Genomic DNA, 11,387 nt, shown 5'->3' with positions numbered 1-11,387 from the left:
AAATGCAATCATTTTATTTACTTTGGAGGCATTTAGCATACTATTTAGGATAGAAACTTTTGACTTTTTCAATGAGAATATGGAAAGACAAAGGTTTTATCAAGAGTGCAAAAATACACATTGTCAGACTTTCAAAGTTTGTATAATAAAAGAATTTAGGGAAATTACATATCACAGATGAAAAAAGCTTGAAGGCTTGGGTTTGAGAATTGTGCACATCGTGTGTTTTTGGTACACTTTAAATAAATACACGAACTACAGTCTGCTGTAAAAATTCTGCAAACTCTTTAAAGCTTTTTTATCCCTAACACAGTTTCTAGGTGCTATCAATTAATAAAATGCATGCCATTGCAAACATTTGGTAAATATTGACATAATTATTGAATTGTACTTACTTCAAGGTTTTTTCATTTTCTTCCACTTCTGAAAAAGCACGCCATAGATTGCAGTAGAAGTTGGCAGCCACACACAGATGTTGAAGTGTGAATTTTGGATGTTTGCAGGTTGTAAATATGTGGAATTTTGATCTTGAATGGGAGTTTAACATTACAACCTTACATGGTTGGAAAGAGTCTGCAATAGCAACAATTTCACATTTGCATAAACAGCTTTATTATAGTTAGAGTAATATATAGAAAGAACACAAATTACTCTGACCAGAGTTAAACCTATAAAGCAATCACATTTGAATGAGGATTTTACTTAAAATCATAGACTCATCAACTTTAAAGTGTTTTTATCTTTCACAAGAGACAAATTTAGCCTGTTATGAATAAAATCCCTTAATATCTGCATTTTCTGGCTGGCATATGTATATTGCCTCAATGGAACTTTAAAATAAAACCACACATATGAAAAAATAAAAATAAAAACAGAGGCAAAGAACTAAAACACTCGACCAGAAAAATTCTAATTTTTAACACTAAATAGTAGAATAATTGAGTTGAAATTGTTTACTTTAATTGCATTTTAAACTTAGACTCTCTTTCCATTGCTGATTTCATTTTGAGGATTTGGAGGGCACAGAAATAGACTTTTTTGGGGATTTAGCTGTCTCTTACTTTCTGTTGGTGTTCTCACTTTGCTTGGCAGAGGTACAGTTTTGATTGTGCAATTTTACAGGTATTTTGTTAAAGTACTGAGCAAGTTAGGTAGCTGCCTTCCAAATGCAACAAATTACAAGGTGTTTTTGATTAATCAGAATACTTTATGACACAGCTCTTGAAGCCTCAGGTAGAAACAATTTCTATATCCCCATCAAAGATGTGATATTCACTTGAAGAATTATATAAGTTAGTTCGGCATTTAGGATAAATGTTGGATTAATTATTTGGCTCCTAGGAAACTTCACTCAGGCATGTCTTAGTTGCCTACTGTTTGAAAATAAAAAGCAATTGAACTGAGAAATACAAATATAGTATTGCACGATATTGCTATTTTTATTGTAACTCTCAGTTTTATATAGCAAAACTCCGAACTTCAATTGAGGAAATCTTTATAGTTTTTAACTGGTTATTAACTCCATCTCTTAAAAATATTAATTTGTAAATTTGAAAGGAATGAGACAAAATTGTCTAATCATTTGAAAGTTGGTAAAACCACTTAAAATGGAAGCACTCATATGGAGCATTTTATTTCTCTAGTCTCATTCACATTTATGTTGACTTGTCAAAGCTATTCTCATTTCTATATATTTTACTCACTCTTATAACACTGAATGGGTGTTTTGCTGCCTTAAATTCAGAAGTAGAGTTTTAATTCAGGAAACAGAACAGCCAAAATGTGGAAGCCTTTGTATTTTTCTCCTGACAAATCAACGGCTTGTGCAGATATGAGGGAAATAAACGCCTTTCTCATTTAAAATTCTTTAAAGGGAAGGGACGAGAAAAGATGAAGGGAATGCAACTAATGCTTCTCCAAACATCAGCTGGAGACCGGCGTGTAGCTCTGCTCATTTTAAGTCTTTCTTTTAAATTTTAAAACGGAAAGAGTTGGAATTTAATACTAATTTACAGAACGATTTCTTTGGGTTCTCACTTCTTTACATCTATAATCTTATGAGATTTTTTACACACAATTCTTTGAGGGAGGAATGGGTATTACCCCCATGTAACAGGTGGATTAGCCCAGGAGGCAAGAAGTCAAGCAGGCTGTCAGTGGTTACACTGCTGGCATTGTGAACCCAGGCCGTCTGCCTCTACAGTACACACTTCGTTGTCTGGCCTGTCTGTAGTTAAAATCAGTATTGTGCATGTTGTTTTCAGACCTAAGCAAAGGCCACGGCAAGTATTTGGAACATCACTTCTGATAGATGATCTGAAAATAAAGGTAAGGAAATAAACAAGAATTTAAAATTCACCTGGGATGCCATTATCCAGTGATAATGATGTTGAGGCCTTTGGAGTCTGTAATTTCAGGTGTTCCAATATGTATGGGCAGATCTGTGCACTCTCAAGCATACAATCACCAACTTCTCAGCTTTCCTCTGAAGAATATCATCCCTCAAACCATCCTTCGATAAATCCTTGTTGCTTTTCACGTTGGAGCACGCTAGATAGAGTTGCCCAGAGAAGCAGCAGCTCGATAGCAAATCACAATGTGTTCTCTGCAAATGTCTGCCCTTGAGTATGTGTGTGTTTCCCTAAATTGTTGCTTTTTTCTTCTCTGCCAACTGTATTTCTTTCTCCATTGGCTGTGATAGGACAGTCTCACAACTTCATTTTAGTTGCTCTAGCGCTTGACTGCTTAAATCTTGGAGGTACTCCCAGGGCCTTCCCAAGTAAATTATCTGATAGGAAGAAACCTGCATTTAACCCAGGTGATCCTAAATATACTCTCCAAAATTTGTCCTCCCCTCCCCCTTCCCTTTCTCCTCCTGTGGTGCTTATCAGGACTGTTCAACACCTGTTTCCAGCTGGCTGGCTTCCAAGTGCACGGTGAGAGTGCCTTTTCTGGCATTCATGTGACAGGGTGAGGTCATGTGACTACTTTTTGCCAATGAGATGCAGCATTCAGTCTTGAGCACAAGACACTCATGAGCATTGTGGGTCCCACAAATGTGATCCAGACATATATCTTTAAACTTTCTAGTAGGACATGAAGAAAAAGTAAGAAACGGGTAATATTAATTTTAACAATATGTTCTTTAACCTCAGATATTCAAAATATCATTCCAATATGAAACTAATCTAAAATTATGAAGCTATTTTCATCCTTTTGTTATTATTATTATTATTATTTAGACAAAGTCTTTGAAATCAGGTGTGTACTTGGCAAGTGGAGCAATCTCAGTTCATTCCAGCACCATGTCTAGTGCTCATCAGCCACCTGTGGCAGTGGCTACCGGGTGGGAGAATCCGGCTCTAGGATGCTCTTTGCTTTGCCCAGTGACCAGCTATGTTTGCAGGCTCCAATGTGGGAAGCTTCATAACAGAGCTCCCTGCTGTCAAGAGGGACCTGGAAGATGAGAGAGCACTAAACTTCTGTTGTGCGATGCCAGTAAAAGTTTTGAGTTTTTGTGATACTGCAGAGCATAAAGCTTAGCTTGTCTGATACTTCTTTCTTCCTTCCAAGTAAGACCATGAGCTGTCTACTGTTTCCCACCTTCCTCTGCATCAAACACATTTCAGATGCCCCCCATTCACTATGCATTCCTTTACACCATCACGTCTTTTCCATCAGCTATGTGACATTGCATTTTACCCACATACTGTAGTTTATTTAACCAACTGCCCCATCGTTGCACATTTAGAATTGTTCCTATTTATACGATTTGAAAAGCAACCCTGTAATAACAATCCTTATTGTTAAATCTTAGGGTGCAGTATATAAGGAGGGTTTTATTTTTAACCCCAAATCCCTAGGACTGCAGGGGGTATGGTGAAGTGTGGCACTTTTTATGCTGTATGACAGTTACTTCTTGTTATGTTTTCAGAAAGTATCAATATTCAGTCCAGAACCCAACACATGGCACAGGGTACTTCAATGTTAGTTTATTGTTGAGATTAAACACCTTTTCATATGTGAGTTGGGAAAGTGCATTTATTATTTTGTTGATTTCATATTCATGCCGACTGTCCTTTTTATGGACTGCGTTTGTCTTACTTTATTGATTTGTAATAATTCTATCTATATGGCATTTATTCAGCTTTCACTGTCCTAAACATTACATGCTCTTTATTTGTTATTTTTTTTTCATTTGGAGTATTTAATAAAAAAAGATTACGTGACTTTATATGATTTTCAGGGTACTTTTAAAGATAACTTGTCTTTAAACCTGAAACTTTTGTTTCTTTGGAAATAAACATGGTGAGAAAGCATGTCAAACATTCACAAGTTCATTAAAAATACAGTAAAAATAAAGACTTCGGTCAGTTTCCGTCCAAACTAAAGTAAAGCATTACTGAACACATTTGGTTAATCATTGCATGTTCTCTCGTCCTCTTAAAAGCTATGTGTGAAACTTTCCTTGATCACAGAACGAGACACGCATTATAAATACTCAAAAAGACCTTCTACTTTTTTTTTCTTTTAACATAAAATGCCTCGTCTAAGTTGCGTACCTACCTTCCACTTGGAAAAAATATTACATAATACCCATCCAATATTTCTGCAACAATTTTAGACTAATTTATACTAAGAATATCTTACGGTTTGTTGTTCCAACATCACTTTAGACGATTTAAATTAAAAAATGAGAGTGAATTCTCCTTTCCCACTTCACCATTTTGATCTAGTGATACAGCATGAACGCTTTCTAAAGGATTCTTTTGGTTCCAATTTGCTTGGTGGTCTCTAATTCTTGTTATCATTCCATGCTTGTGACATTGCCTGTTGTTCCTGGAAAAGTATATTGTGAACTACAAGCTTATGCTACTTCTTAGCACTTGTATGTCATTGTTAACGCACACAATATGATTTGCATTCATTTGCAACCATTGTTCTTTGCAAGATATTGGTAAGAGGGTTATTAGAATAACCAACATTTTGCCCACGGGGAAACTGAGACCCAGAAAGGTTAAGTGACTTACCCAAAGGCATACAGTGAATTAATGGCAGAGCCAGGATTGCAGGGGAGAATCCTTAGAGGTTCTTTTGTTCAGCACAGCTTAGCAACAGGGCCTCTCGGCTGTGTGTTCATTCTTCCACATGCCACGTCTTCTTCTTCACTGCACAAATAATTTTTTAAGAACAAGTGACATACTCATAATGCAAGGTTGAAATATTATCTTTTATTCTCTTTTACCCTTCTCTTTTAAAGTGTATTTTTTCAATAACTTGGAAATAGGTGGGAAGCACAGAAATCGTCCAAGCTTCCCAGATGGAACAAATTAATGGAATCACTGAAGAATGCAGAGGTGTATCTAGTTTTTTGCCTTAGGGGATGGGAAATGCACCCAAGTGAAGAGGGAAACTGTGTACTCTTCTACACTTCCTTTGGTTTAAATACAAGGAGGTATAGAAGAAATATTAATAGTATCACAAGTAAGTACTGTGATTTCAAAGCCCTTTTAATTGATCAGAGTGACTAAATAATGTACAATGGAAAGTCTGTAGGGAAATTAATCCCAAGTTTTCCTTCAAGTTTACTTTGGCACTACAATTTTTTTAACTGCTCCAGGTAATAGCAATACTATTAAACTGTTGAAATAACAGGTTATTAGTGGAAAAGGATTTTCCAGCTTCAAGTAGTCGAGAACAGAACAAATGTCTTCTTAATGTGAAGCTAATGATGTTTTTAACATAAGATTTGGGGAGTAGCTAGGGAATTCTGCATTTGTGCATGTTTTTGAACATCAGTGTTATACTCATTAATAATAACAGGTTTATAATTTAAAAATTATTATCCCTTACCCTCAGATGAATCCCCAACAATAAAAAAAAAAATTATTATCCCTTACCCTCAGATGAATCCCCAACAATAAAAAAAAAAAAAAATTATTATCCCTTACTTCCCCGTTCCCCTGTTTTCCATTTTAAAGAAATTTTATGTTTGTCCTATTTGGAATACAGTTTGTGGGTAGTTTTCCCATAGTTGTGAAAAATGCTTTTGGCTTCTCTTTCTATATAAATTATGAGAAAATATGATTTTAATAGTGATCTCTGGAAAGAACCTGAAGGATAGGAACAAAATTATCATTCAACTTAATCTAGGGCCCAAATGCAGGATACATCATACCATGTTCTCTTTGCCTCAAATGGCTTTTTAGTAACCCTCAGCCCCAAGAAGTTATCAATTTTTACCTACCCTCAGGAAGCAAGTCCTGTATTCAAAGGTAATCAGATTAAGAGAGGAACTCAATCTTACTTACCTTACAAGTAAGTTTGCCTTTTCAAGCTTCCAGAAATGACACATAAATATGTATTTATCTAATTTTGTGGTTCTGTATAGAGAGTTTAGGCCACATTGCTTCCTGGAGAGCTGTTCATACCCATGTTTTCTTTCCTTCCTTACTCCACAGTGCTCTTCTTACTACAGCAAAAATCAGAGATAAGAAGAACTCACCCCTTTCAAGGCAATTTTAGGCTTCGGAATAAAGAGAATAATGAAAAAGGAAAATCAATCAAACCAATATATGTTCCTTCAGTTTACCCCTAAGTCCAATGGTTCTGGCCTTTTCTATGAAGGCACAACTTTGTCTCATTTGCTGTCCCCCTCCCTGCATCTCTGGCCCCCCCTTTGGGTTCTTTGTGGCTCCACCTTCCCAACCCATCAACCTGCAGTTCTTTGTGGCCACCTGCTCTGTACCCAGCAAAGGAGGAAGGCTGAGAAATGTTATCACTGATGGGCTTCCCGTGCCTAAATTCTTTGTCAGGTAGAAAAAATAAGTCACTGGCCCGTTTCTCCTCTGCCTACTTCTTGTCACTGAGGCCAGGGAAGCATCTGCCCCCTTAGCTCCTGTACCTTGCTGTTCAGAGCAGTGCAAATGAGCCTATCCAGCCACAGGGGAGACCAGAAGGGTCAGTCTTTGGAAACACTGGCTCTGTCCTTATTTTTAGCAGAATATCTTGGGCCTTGTGCAATTCCATGTGTGATGTGATTTAGAAACCTGCAAAAGAAGATACAGGGGTCAGGGCACCGGGAGTGCTCAGTACCAGGCTGGGTGCCATCCCCTGAGAGTCACAGTAAACCGTCCACCTTCATCATCTGTCCCGCCCTCTACTCTCTCTTTGCTCTCTAAATGCTCATACTCTGACCTCCAAAAGAATGGAGAGAAAGAGAGGAACTCCTCCAACCTCAGCATGTGCAAACACAACTTTAGAGGTAAATAGTTACCACGGCTAGCAATCAACTTTTTGGGTTCATTTAATTGAAATCTATGAGTTTGGGAAGAACATGATTGGCTACAGAGTTTGGCCTGCAATAGACCAAAACTTGTTAAAAGCAAATATCTGACTCCATAGACTGATATTATTTTGGCAATTTTAAAAAAGATACAAATTTTCTAGTTAAAAGCTCACTTAAATCCTTCCCATAAGCATCCCTTCCCACCCCAACCCCACCCGCTTGGTCCTCCTCCTCTTCTCTATCTGGGAGGGGAAAAAAAAGCACATTGATTTTAAATAAAAACCAGAAAGAGCAACCTTATATCATTAATTTCTCTGAAATTGAACAAAAAATCATTTTTCCCCCCTCCTGGTTCTGGTTTAAAATAAAAACACTTCCCAAGGTGCTTTGCATTATGTGCATATCTTCCATGAGGAAAAAAAAAAAAAAAACACTCACATCTAGTGATTTTCTTATTTTGTCTCCATCTGACAAGATCTGTACTAAAATGTTAAAAAAAAGAAAAAAAGAGATAAAAACACGGAGAAAAGCAGAAGAGCTGACTGGGGTCTCTTCCTCAAGCGGGTTTTTTTCCTATGTGCCCCGGGAGGGGTGGGGGCCCCAGCCTGGGTTCCCAGCGGCTCCGGGGACCGCGACCTTCTGACTCCGGGCCCCCGCGGCTGCCCGACTCCGGCTCCCGCCCATTCATTGCGCTCGAGCTGGGGGCCGGGCTCAGCCCCTCCCGGCGCTCCCTCCTGGACTCTCCTATTGTCCCTCTGGTCTGACCTCTGCCACGCTAAGTTCCAGCAAGGTGATGTGGAAAACACGCCACTCGCTCCCTGGCTGGCTCCCGACTCGCCTTTTCGCGCTCTCGGCGGCGGTTCTTTTCTCCAGGGGGGACCACCAAGCGCTCGGCTTTGCACGGCCAATTTATGGCGCTGTCAGGGGCTCGGGCGCCGCGCCTGACCCCGCCGGCAGCTCCGTGTAGCCCGATTGTTCCCTCATTAGGGCGGCCGGGAGCGGCGGAAAGGCTGGCGGCCCTTTCCCACAATCGCCGACAATGTGCGGCCGCAGACGCGTCCCCGGCGCGGGCGAGGAGAAATGGAGAGGATGCGCCTTCGAGGAGGGCGCGAGGGAGCGGGGAGCAAACCCCGCGCTAGCCCCCCAAACCCCAAGCCGTTCACCGTCTGTGGCAATTTCTACTGGAGTTTTGGTGGTGGCTGTCAAGCCCCATTGAACATACGCTGGGGGAAGAATCCCCAAAGCCTTACAAAGAGCTGAACCGAGAGTCACAGAAAGCCGGACCGGCCGCGAACTGGGCACAGGAGGGCTCTGTGCACAGGGGCAAGAATTGCCCACGTGCAGCTGAGGGCTGAACTTTGCCCGGCCGGGAGCTGGGGCTGTGACCACGTGGAGCAAGCCAGGAGGAAGCCGGGCCAGGGCTGGTGGGGCCGGCAGCACCAGCAAATGCTGCTTTCCTGGGGGGATCCCTGAGCGTGTGCAGTGAGTCCCCTCCCAGCTCTGCTTCTGGAGCCAGTGGGTCTTGTTCCTTTTCACACTGCCTGCCTCAGTGTGGTGAAAATGTCTCCCAGAAAGATGACGGGGCCTCGACCTCACACTTGCACATTTTCACTTTTCTTCCTGGCCAGCAACGTGAGAGCACTGTTCCCAAACAACCCTTCTCTCTCCCTCCTCCTCTGACCTCTTGGACTGGGCTTCTCTAAAACTGCAAATAAAGAGCATAGCTTCAGAGAAACCGGGCAAGGTCCCAAGGGGAAGGGACAAAAGGGACTATCTGTGTCCTCTCTCTTAGATGTATACAAAAAACTGCCCTCAGATTCTTAGGTCTGTGAAGTGCTTTTTGAGTTAAAACACAATACCTGCCTCCAGGGAGTGTATGGAAAGTGATTTTAGGTGCCAATAACTTTGGGTAATTCCCTTTATTTTATAAACATCATTAGCTCCTCTTATGAGATGGTGCAGAAATACTCAACATTTTTCTTTAGCAACTCTCAAAAAGTGGATTCTGGAGCTAAGGCTGTGTCTCTGCCTCAGGAAGCAAACACATTTACTAGCAGGTGATTCAAAATGTGCACCGGAAGGAAAACTCACTTCAAGAAGTGTAAAGGCTAATATGCAGAAACCCTTCACTTTAAAATTCTTAAGACAATGTTTTTGAGTTGTAAATGTTTGTTCCTTTAGGAGAGTATAAAGCTAGCATTGAAAAAAAGTTTATATTCTAAGATACTATTTGCATAAAATATATATTCAAAGATATCAAATGTCTGTATTCCAACTACATTTAAAAAATTCTAGGTACTTAAGAATTTTTAATTATTCTTAATCTAGCATTAAAGATATCGTCATGATCTCAAAATAACATGAATTATGCTTCTTATAAAAGAGCAGTCTCATCTCTGGAGTGCTTGTTTTCCTATGATTTTGTCCAAAGCTTTATTGACAAGATAAAAAGGGTTTTAGGTTTTTTGTTTAATATTGAAAGAAGAACTGGGGGGTGTAACCATAATCAGTTCATAAAATCCATTGCAAAGATTAATTTAATTGTGAATTTTCTGTCTTATTTTAGCGGGTAGCTTTCTCTTGGCTATTAATCTAAAGATCAAATGTGTAAAGATTTTTTTTTTTCTTAAATAGGGGTCTTAATTTGAGGTACATTCCATATATAAGTCTGTGATGGCTAGTTTTTGGTGGTGGTGGGGTGTTTCTGATTTTTAGTTTTCTCTGAGTCTGTTAAATTTCACTGTTCTTGCAGTTCTGAGCTAGTCTATCTGCACTTGAACAGGGCCCAACCATATTTTGATTGTAAATAAAAAGTCTTCTTTTATGAGGATGTTCACTTCACAGCTTGAGCAGTGTAATTTTTATACAGGTCTCAGCAATCAATAAAAAAACCACAGGAGGAATGATTTATCTTGTTGGTTACAGAGACTGTCACCGAGAGAAATTGTAAAAGATCCATTTACACAACCTGGTGTGAGAATGTTATTGATATAACACGGTTGATAGGTTTCTGGTTGTCTATGTGGAGGAAGCACCATCTCGCCATAGGCCCACTAGCCAAGGTCTTAATAGACTCGGAGCTCCGTAAAATGGACACAACCAATGACAGCGGAGATGGCCGGGTGGACGTGGGCCAGCATTGGCTGTGCTCCGATTACTTCGTTAAGCCATGTCATGCTTCTTCCTCCCACTTTTTTCTTTTTTTTTAAATTTTCTCTCCTACTGTGAGAACTATTCACTTGGAGACTCCCTGTCTTAATTACAAAGAGCCCTTTTAACTATAGGTCACAGGACTTGGCTTTCTTGACAGGAAATAAGGAAGCAAGCTACCTTCCTGGAAAAAAAATTCCAACTTCCACTTCTCAAATTAGTTAAATGAAGCTTATCCACGTTGGGAGTTGAGCCTTTGACAGTTGGCTAATTGCAGTTGGTACATTAACTATATTTTAACCAGAGCTGTTTGGGATGTAAGTAAATAAAAAATTAAATAAGGCCTAGGTACTTCCTGTGAAAAATACTTTTAAAAACACAAACAGTTACATTTAGTTAGACTTGTGGTAAGTATTACAACACAAAAATTGCGTCCTACACCGTTAGAATTTTAATTAAATAGATTTATAATCATTCACGTTAAAAAAATGACAATAAAATGACTTTCAATCCCAGGAAGGTCCCTTTACCCTCCACACCTTTCCTTCTCTCTCTCTCTGTCTTTGGTTCTGCCTTCAAAATGTCTTCTGCCTATATTTTTATATAAAATACACTATGGGAAGTCTATCTAGTGAGTATCTGGTTCTAAAGTCTGTGTAAACCATTCTCAAATATAGACCTTTTTCAAATGAAGATAAACCTCTTGTTGAATTGGTTTATCTTCCAATTTGCAATTCTTTAATGTTATTATAGAAGATGTAATATCATTTACAGTAAAATTAAAAAAAAACTCAACTCTGGTGGTTTCCTTATTGAAGGACTCTTGTAATAGGGCAAGCAGAAGAACAGCAACCATGATTGAGGAAAATATAATAGTCTTTCTGTGTATTTATTATTTACATTAACATACAATGCCAGAATAATAATTATAATGCGTCCTGAGTTACCG

At 39.2% G+C, this 11,387-nt stretch overlaps 1 long non-coding RNA gene across 1 annotated transcript; it reads right to left on the bottom strand.

The window, feature by feature from the left end:
* Positions 1–257: 257 nt before the first annotated feature.
* LOC128584869 (uncharacterized) lies at positions 258–6,149 on the bottom strand. The gene is made up of 3 exons (XR_008379750.1): positions 5,031–6,149; positions 2,360–3,086; positions 258–2,266 (listed from the first exon to the last, which is right to left on the bottom strand). It is a non-coding gene; the product is annotated as an uncharacterized LOC128584869 (long non-coding RNA).
* Positions 6,150–11,387: the final 5,238 nt, after the last annotated feature.

Source organism: Nycticebus coucang, chromosome 4 (genome assembly GCF_027406575.1).
Source record: "Nycticebus coucang isolate mNycCou1 chromosome 4, mNycCou1.pri, whole genome shotgun sequence".
NCBI lineage: Eukaryota > Metazoa > Chordata > Mammalia > Primates > Lorisidae > Nycticebus > Nycticebus coucang.
Note: the sequence above shows the minus strand (reverse complement) of the source record. Positions and strands in the feature narration are given on the sequence as shown.